Raw genomic sequence first — 7,500 nt, 5'->3', positions numbered from 1 at the left:
ATCATCCCTTGCTCTCTCAAATGGCCGCCGGGGGACAGATCATCGGCGGGGAAGTTTTTTGGACGTTCTTCAAAAATCCGGTGCGTCACGGTCAGGCTCGGCGAAAAGGGTCGTGGAAGGCCATAACCACTTTGTGCACTTACCTTAAAAGCCCATTTACCCCTACGAGAGACGGAGAGGGAGGGAGAGAGATAGAGGGAGCGAGCAAGAATGAGAGAGAGAGAGAGTGTGTGTGTGTGAGAGTGAGGGTGAGAGTGAAAGAGAGAGTGAGTGAGAGACAGTGTGTGTGTGTGTGTGTGTGTGTGTGTGAGAGAGAGAGAGACAGATTGGAAGGGGGAACAGTCTACTGTCACCTTGGTAGTATGGATCCTCTCTGCTGTGTTCAGGGCTCGTTACTGAATATCAATGTCTGGGCGGACGCCACGGGTCAAGGATATCCCACCGACTCTCTCTGTCACCTGACATTCAGAGAGGAGAGGAGAGGAGAGGAGAGGAGACGACACTCACCTGGACAGACGTCTCTCCCCAGCATCACTCTATGTGACTCATTACCTCTCCAAAGGTTCTTCAGAGGGGATTCTTAGCAGTGCATTATGGCCTGTAGTCATCACTTATGCACACATCTGAAGCATTTGCCCTGAAAGCCAATCGATAGTATTCAGAGAGTGGAAATGAACACATCTGAATGAGAGCGCTGTCCTAATAGCACTGAACTGACTTTTGATTTTTTTTCTAGACTTTTCTCTCCTCTCTGCGCTTCTTTGACTGCTTTTCACTACTAGCTTTGTTGACGTCTGCGCTTTGCCTGTTGGTATGTCGGCAAATGTCTGCTCTCTCTCTCTCTCTCTCTCTCTCTCTCTCTCTCTCTCTCTCACTCTCTCTCTCTCTCTCTCTCTCTACTTCTTTCATTCCCTGGCTTCTTATAAACACACATTTAAACACGTACGGGCACACGCTCTCTCCCCCTCAGGATGCGGGGCCCTGGCTGTTAAATGCCATTGATTGGTGCACTGATTGATGCCTGGGAAATGTTTATTACCATCAGTGATGATATCACCTTGATGGTCATAATGATTATCTTGTTTTCAGTCCTCCTCAGCCCCCCGCACACCTCCCTCTCCCTCTCACCCCGCCCCCCCTCTCACTCTCACTCTCTCTCTCCCTCTGTCTCTGTCTCTCTCTCTCTCTCTCTCTCTTTCTCTACCTCTCCCTCTGTCTCTGTCTCTCTCTCTCTCTTTCTCTACCTCTGTCTCTGTCTCTCTCTCTGTCTGCCTCTGTCTCCCATTGACTGTCTCGGCTGGGAATTGGGGTGGGCAGACAGACAGACTCAAGGCTCCTGAAGGACAAGGGGAGGAGAGGAGACAGGTAATCTTTTAATCTTCCCTCCATCTCGCTCACTCCTTTTTTCTATTTTTTTTATTTTGCTCTATTCTCCGCAGAAGCATTTCATATTCAAATCGGCCCCTTTTCCTGTTCCAGCACCCCCCCCCCCCACACACACACACACACACACACACATATCCCCCCACACACCCCCCCCACACACACACCTCCTCCTTCTCCCTAACCGCCCTGCTTCATGCAACTTAATGCTTTTACATCACACCCAGCTCCGACAAAACTCTAGAACATTCCCATAAGTTTATTGAATTTTTTCTTGACGTTTCCTAGGATATGAAGGCACAGTTCCCTGCTCTTCCATCGCACCCCCATCCTCCCTCCCTCCTTCCCTCCCTCCATCCTTTTTCTCTCCTTTCTTTCCTTCATTCTTCGCCCGAAGGTTACCGCTAAACGTGCATCATTCAGCGAAAAACAAAAGGCCCCCCAAATTGATTCGGTTATCAGCCTGCAGAGCGAGGGGGCTCTTTGATCAGGCCTGAAAAGAGACTGTACATGTCAGAAATGTGCAACAGCAGCTCTTTCTGAGTTTTGCTATTCCAACATGACGGGGTCAGATCCAAAGTTTCTCCCCCGCCCCACTCTACCCTCTCACTCTCTCCCTCAACTCTCTCTCTCTCTCTCTCGTTCTCTCTCTCTTCCTCTCTCTCCCTCATCTCTCTCTCTCTCTCGTTCTCTCTCTCTCTCTCGTTCTCTCTCTCTTCCTCTCTCTCCCTCATCTCTCTCTCGTTCTCTCTCTCTCTCTCTCTCTCTCTCTGTCAGGGTTAGAGCCTCAAGCGATTATTATAAGTCTGATTCTATTCTCCCTTTCTAAGGCACAGCGTGAGCGGAGATGGGAGTCGTGTTGCGGCTTCAGTGGAACACCTCATTCCTCCTCCTCCTCCTCCTCCTCCTCCTGTGTCGTCTCCTATCCTTCTCTATCAGATCTCTCTGTGCGTGTGTCTACGCTCCAAGTAGGATCTGGGTGACCTGGTGTGTGTAGTCTGTCAGAGGAGTTTGAAGCGTGTTTGTGCTTTCTGTTTGTAGAACATGCCACGCCAGTTGCTCTTGGCACATCTGATCTGGTGTCAGTTGTTTTCCTCTCAGTCAGGCAGTGTTTGTCTTTCTGCCATATTTATCAATCAGTATTGCCAGAAGCTGTCTATCCTTTAGTTGCAATATTCATTGTGATTATATTATTGTCAAAGTGTTGGGGTAATTATGAAAAATATATATCGTTGCACCTCATTAAGCAAATGCCATCACTCAAATTCAGCTTTAAAAAGTGCTCTGTAAATCTGACTGCTATGGTTGGTCGAGTTGGCAAAGTAACACCCACACATGCACAATGTAAAAAAGAAATATGTATGCATATAATATGATTCATGATAAACGCAGATGATGTACATAGATGATGTACAGTGAGCATATTGTGTATTTTCTGCAAGGGAGAGGATCTGAGAATGGACGTTTCCAGGCTCTCCCTGGTTTCAGTTAGCTTAGGGTCAAAGTGACACTCTGAATGGGAACACACAGATATTACAGTTTCTTGTCAATGCCTGGAACAAAACAGGGTGTCCCCATCCACTAAATGAATATGGAAAAGCAACGCCGTGTGCGTATCCACCCAAGGTTTGTGAACTCAGTTTGTTGAAAGGACAGGACCGCTAACATTCCTTTGAGTGCAAACATCTTTATGAGCAAAACAGATTTTCTTCTCTTATTCCAAAAGCCCAGAGTTGAAAATATATCAGACACACTTATATGCGCAGAGGATGTGTGCTTTGGCCGATGTCTCCGCTTCGCAATGTGACTGTTGTTTGTCATCGGTCTAATGTGCTGCTTTGAAATCCACAAATGAGCATGAGCAGGAACTAAACGGTTCAGAGAGAGGGGAGAGAAGTAGAGTACACTGGGCCAGAAGCCAGTTCGGTTCACTTCAGAAACCCAAGAAGAGTTCTTCTGTACCAGCAGGGCCCCCTTTCGTGCCGTAAGGCTGTAATTGGCTGCACGGTACTTAAGGCCAACAGCTTTTAATAAGCAATAGAGGCAGAGTGAAACCGACAATAACAGCTGCCCTACATCAATTACGAGGGGGGGATACATATCCATCAGCGGGCAGACGTCTATGTGACCCTCGGCACCTGTCATTCCAGATATTGACCGGTGGTCTGGTCTGCTCGGCAGTGCAAGTGACAAGAGCCATTTGCAATCGCATTTATTCAATGGCTGTTAGAATGACTGAAGGCGCTCTTCTCTCCAGCCAGGTTTTTATTAATTTGAGGGAGAAGTTGGGAAAAAAAGAGAGGAGATGGAATGAAATTAGAGTTAGATTCGATTAAATAAATCTAGAAATGAGATCGAATTAAATGTGGTGTATGTCTTCTGCATGGCCTCCCTGACGGGGGCCCCTTGGATTCCGGGCAGCGCTGGAGACTGAAGTGGTGTTCAAGTTTCTGTGTCGTCTGAAGTAAAGTAGTGAAAGATGCACTACAGTAACCCAAGGGCCTGTCTGTGTGTGTGTGTGTGTGTGTGTGTGTGTGTCTGAGCATGCACGTGTGCATGGGTGCATTATAGTATAATGCCCAGAAAATGATCTGTCTGAGCGCTGTCATTATTGTTAATGGCGTGTATGTAAAACAGCCATGTTTGTGCAAGTGCTGCAGATCTCCTTATGACACTCGTGTCAAAACAGGCCAATCATCTCTTCTGTCACTGAGCCAGGACCCTATCCAAATATTAAACCAGGACGGAGTGAAAGAGAGAGAGAGAGAGAGATAGGGATAGAGAGATAGAGAGTTAGCAAATGATAGCGAGCGAGCGAGGGAAGCCATTCACCAGCCATTGTGAAGCGAGTGAATGAGGAAAAGAAAGAAAGAAAGAGAAAGAAAGAGAGAAAGAAAGAGAGATGACGTGGCGTGGGGTTGGGTGCAGAGCAAGCACACACACACACACACACACACACACACACAGTCTCCCCTGGCTGGCCCTGTCTGCTTGAATTATGCTGCTCTTAATTGGCTTCTGTGGCGCTTAAAGCAAACAGTTTAAATAAGTAAAAGGCACTTGGATGAGGAAGCAGGCCCTGCAATTATTGGAACTGCATCTGTCAGGACTCCGGCCTGTGTGTGTGTGTGTGTGTGTTGTGGGGTGGGAGACGTTAAGAGATGAGGGGATGAAGGGTTGAAAGGAGAGCTAGAGAGAGGGAGAAAGAGAAGGGGGAGTGGAGAGGTAGGCAAGGGTGTGTGTCGGGGTGGGGTGTCTGTGAATAGAGTGAGGCAGTTACGGGATGGAAAGAATAAGAGAGCTGGAGAGAGAGAGGGAAGAGAGGAGGGAGGAAAGAGAGAGAGTGTGTGTGTGTGTGTGTGTGTGTGTGTGTGTGGGGAGTGTCAGTGAATAGAATGATGGGCAGTCCACAGGTACCGGATCCATTATCTAATGGCCAGCCGCTTAATTACGTGGCAGGCTGACATGTTTATAAGGCTGAACTTTGCAGTGCTATTAGAAGGCAGAGACCCGGGGCCCCGCAGGGCAGAGTTGGCCCTTTCCCGTCCCGGACCCCTATTATATGCTAATTATGGCCATTTCTAAACCTAGGTTACAAGGAGTTAATTTAGTGGGCCATTACACAGGTCCATATTTCAACCGGCGGCCCCTACCTGGGCTCTGACAGAGAGGAGAGGAGAGGGGCAGGGGAGGTAGAGGGGTAGTTTTGGAAAGGTGTGGAATAGAGGAGTGTGTGTGTGTGTGTGTGTGTGTGTGTGTGTGTGTGTGTGTGTGTGTGTGTGTGCGTGCGTGTGTGTGTGTGTGTGGATCGTAGGGGATTCAGGAGAAGGGTGAAGGGGTGGTTTATACCCCGCAGGGGAGAGAGGGAGAGGGGGGTGTGGGGGGGGGGGAGGCGGACGGGACGAAAGAGCTGGCACTGGCACTTCTGTGAAAGACGGCGATGGGGAGGAAGTCACTCGGGGACAGGTGGCCTTTGGGCATGATGGGAAGGTGGAGGGTGGCTGGATGTCACCAAGATCGCTTAAAAGCAGACGCCGCTAGACCAGAGGAAACGCTAACACCAGGCATGTGTCTGTGTGTGTGTGTGTGTGTGTGTGTGTGTGTGTGTGTGTGTGTGTGTGTGTGTGTGTGTGTGTGCATGTTTGCTTGTGTATATCTGTGTATATTTGTCTGTGTTTGTCTTGTCATGTTTGTGTGTGTCAGTGTATGTCTCAGTGGATGTGCATGACAGTGTGTAGACCACCTTTACAGAGATGGAAGTGTTCTAAGCAGCACTTGAGCTGGGATTTACGGCTGACATTTACGAGAGCGTGAGAGTGAGTGAGAGAGTGGCAGGGCACGACTTGACTGATATAGAACACGCTATCACCGGGACAGGAGTCAACTACTCCCATCCCGCTCCATCCAAAAGGGCACGCTTTATAGCTGTCACTTGATATATGCTATTTTATGCTGCGCTTTTAATTTAAAGCCCCCCCTCCTCACCTTCGCGCTCTGCTCTTTCTGCACAATTTACAAACATTTTACATGACTGATCCTCATTTTCTGGATTTAAAAAAAAAGTAATTGTCATTTACGGTGTGGGAAATGTGTTATCTCATTAATGTTAGGAGAATATTTGTAGAACGTAAGGATTTATAAAAAATGCGTTCTCCTCACTGCATAGCTAGCCACCCTATCGATTGCTTTTTAGATACATTTTGCAGAACGTTCTCTTACTTTTGAGAGCAAATGGACATCTTTGTTGGACGTCACCCAGGCAAGTATCTGGAGGCATTTAAAACTTGAAATGAGAGACTCATAGCATGTGTCCAGGCATGGAAGAACGTATTCGGCATTCTGAATACACCTTTGCAGCAGATACACTCAACAACAATTAATTACAATTACAATTAACAATTCATCTAATTGTGCAGTGATTATGTAAAGCAGTATTATTCTGGTTATACCCTTGTACCAGATGTTATGTAACTATCCCTAAAACAACATTTTCTATAAAGCATATATAATTGAATGCTTTACTGCAGACTGAATGACCTTTCAGTTTGGTCGTTTTTTGATTTTTTTGGAATGGAAGATGGAATGAAATTTTTCACCGTCGTTTTTGGCAAGTGATTACCGTGTGTCATTCTAATCTGTGTTATGTAATAAGAATGGTTGTCAGACTGATGTGTAAACTGATGTGTTTCCTCTTTGTTCACAATGCGTCAGTCTTTCCCAGTTTAGTCATGTTGCAAGAGTGTTTCTAATTAGCATCATTTCCCCTCTGCTGTAAGTACAGTACATGGAGATGCCCCAGAGTGCTTGGCGGTGGGTAGCACACTATCTAAACAGCAGGTAGGTACAGATTATGCTCAAGAAATTCAGAGTATGGCTTGGGCGCACTTGTACACACACACACACACACACACACACACACTCTCTCTCTTTCTCTCTCTCTCTCTCTCTCTCTCACGCTCTCTCTCTCTGTCTCTTTGTCTGTTTGTCACTCTCATTCTCTTTGTCTGTCTGTCTTATTCTAGTACGCTTGTTGTTTATCACAAACACAGATATCCACAACCCTCTCTCTCTCCCTCCCTATCTCTCTTTCTTTCTCTCTCCCCCCCCCCTCTCTCTCACACACTACCACTTGCTGGTGAAATATTAAAAAGCAGCGACTCAGTCCTGAGCCTCTTCCAGGAACAGGTGGGGTCTGAGAGCATCTCGTGCTCACTTCCTGTCTGCTGAGTCACTGACTCCTGCCTCTTCAGACCTCACTGCTGCCCACCCATGACCACTACCCAGGACCCAAGGGCACTAGAGCCTTTTAGCACGTCTAATAACCAGTCCTGAAAGTCCTGTTCAGTCTATGCTTAATAATATTCCTACAAAGGTGACAGATGTTGCAAGTACTTAAGCGCCATTGTGCCTTTTGTCATTTCAGATGCGTTTGAATATTCAGGCACCACTACTTAACAAATCAAAACTGTGCAAAATGGTGTATTGTGTGCTGTTTGTCAGGCCATAGCAAATCAGTTAATTGAGACATTTCTATATATATAAACATGACAGCAATGTACAGCTGTCACTTATTTGGTTTTGTTCATCAAAGTCCACTCCTGGTATGTAATGAGACAC

The sequence above is a fragment of the Clupea harengus genome, chromosome 4 (assembly GCF_900700415.2).
Source record: "Clupea harengus chromosome 4, Ch_v2.0.2, whole genome shotgun sequence".
NCBI classification, from domain to species: Eukaryota; Metazoa; Chordata; class Actinopteri; order Clupeiformes; family Clupeidae; genus Clupea; species Clupea harengus.
The sequence above is the reverse complement of the archived record's forward strand: the minus strand, read 5'-3'. Positions refer to the sequence as shown.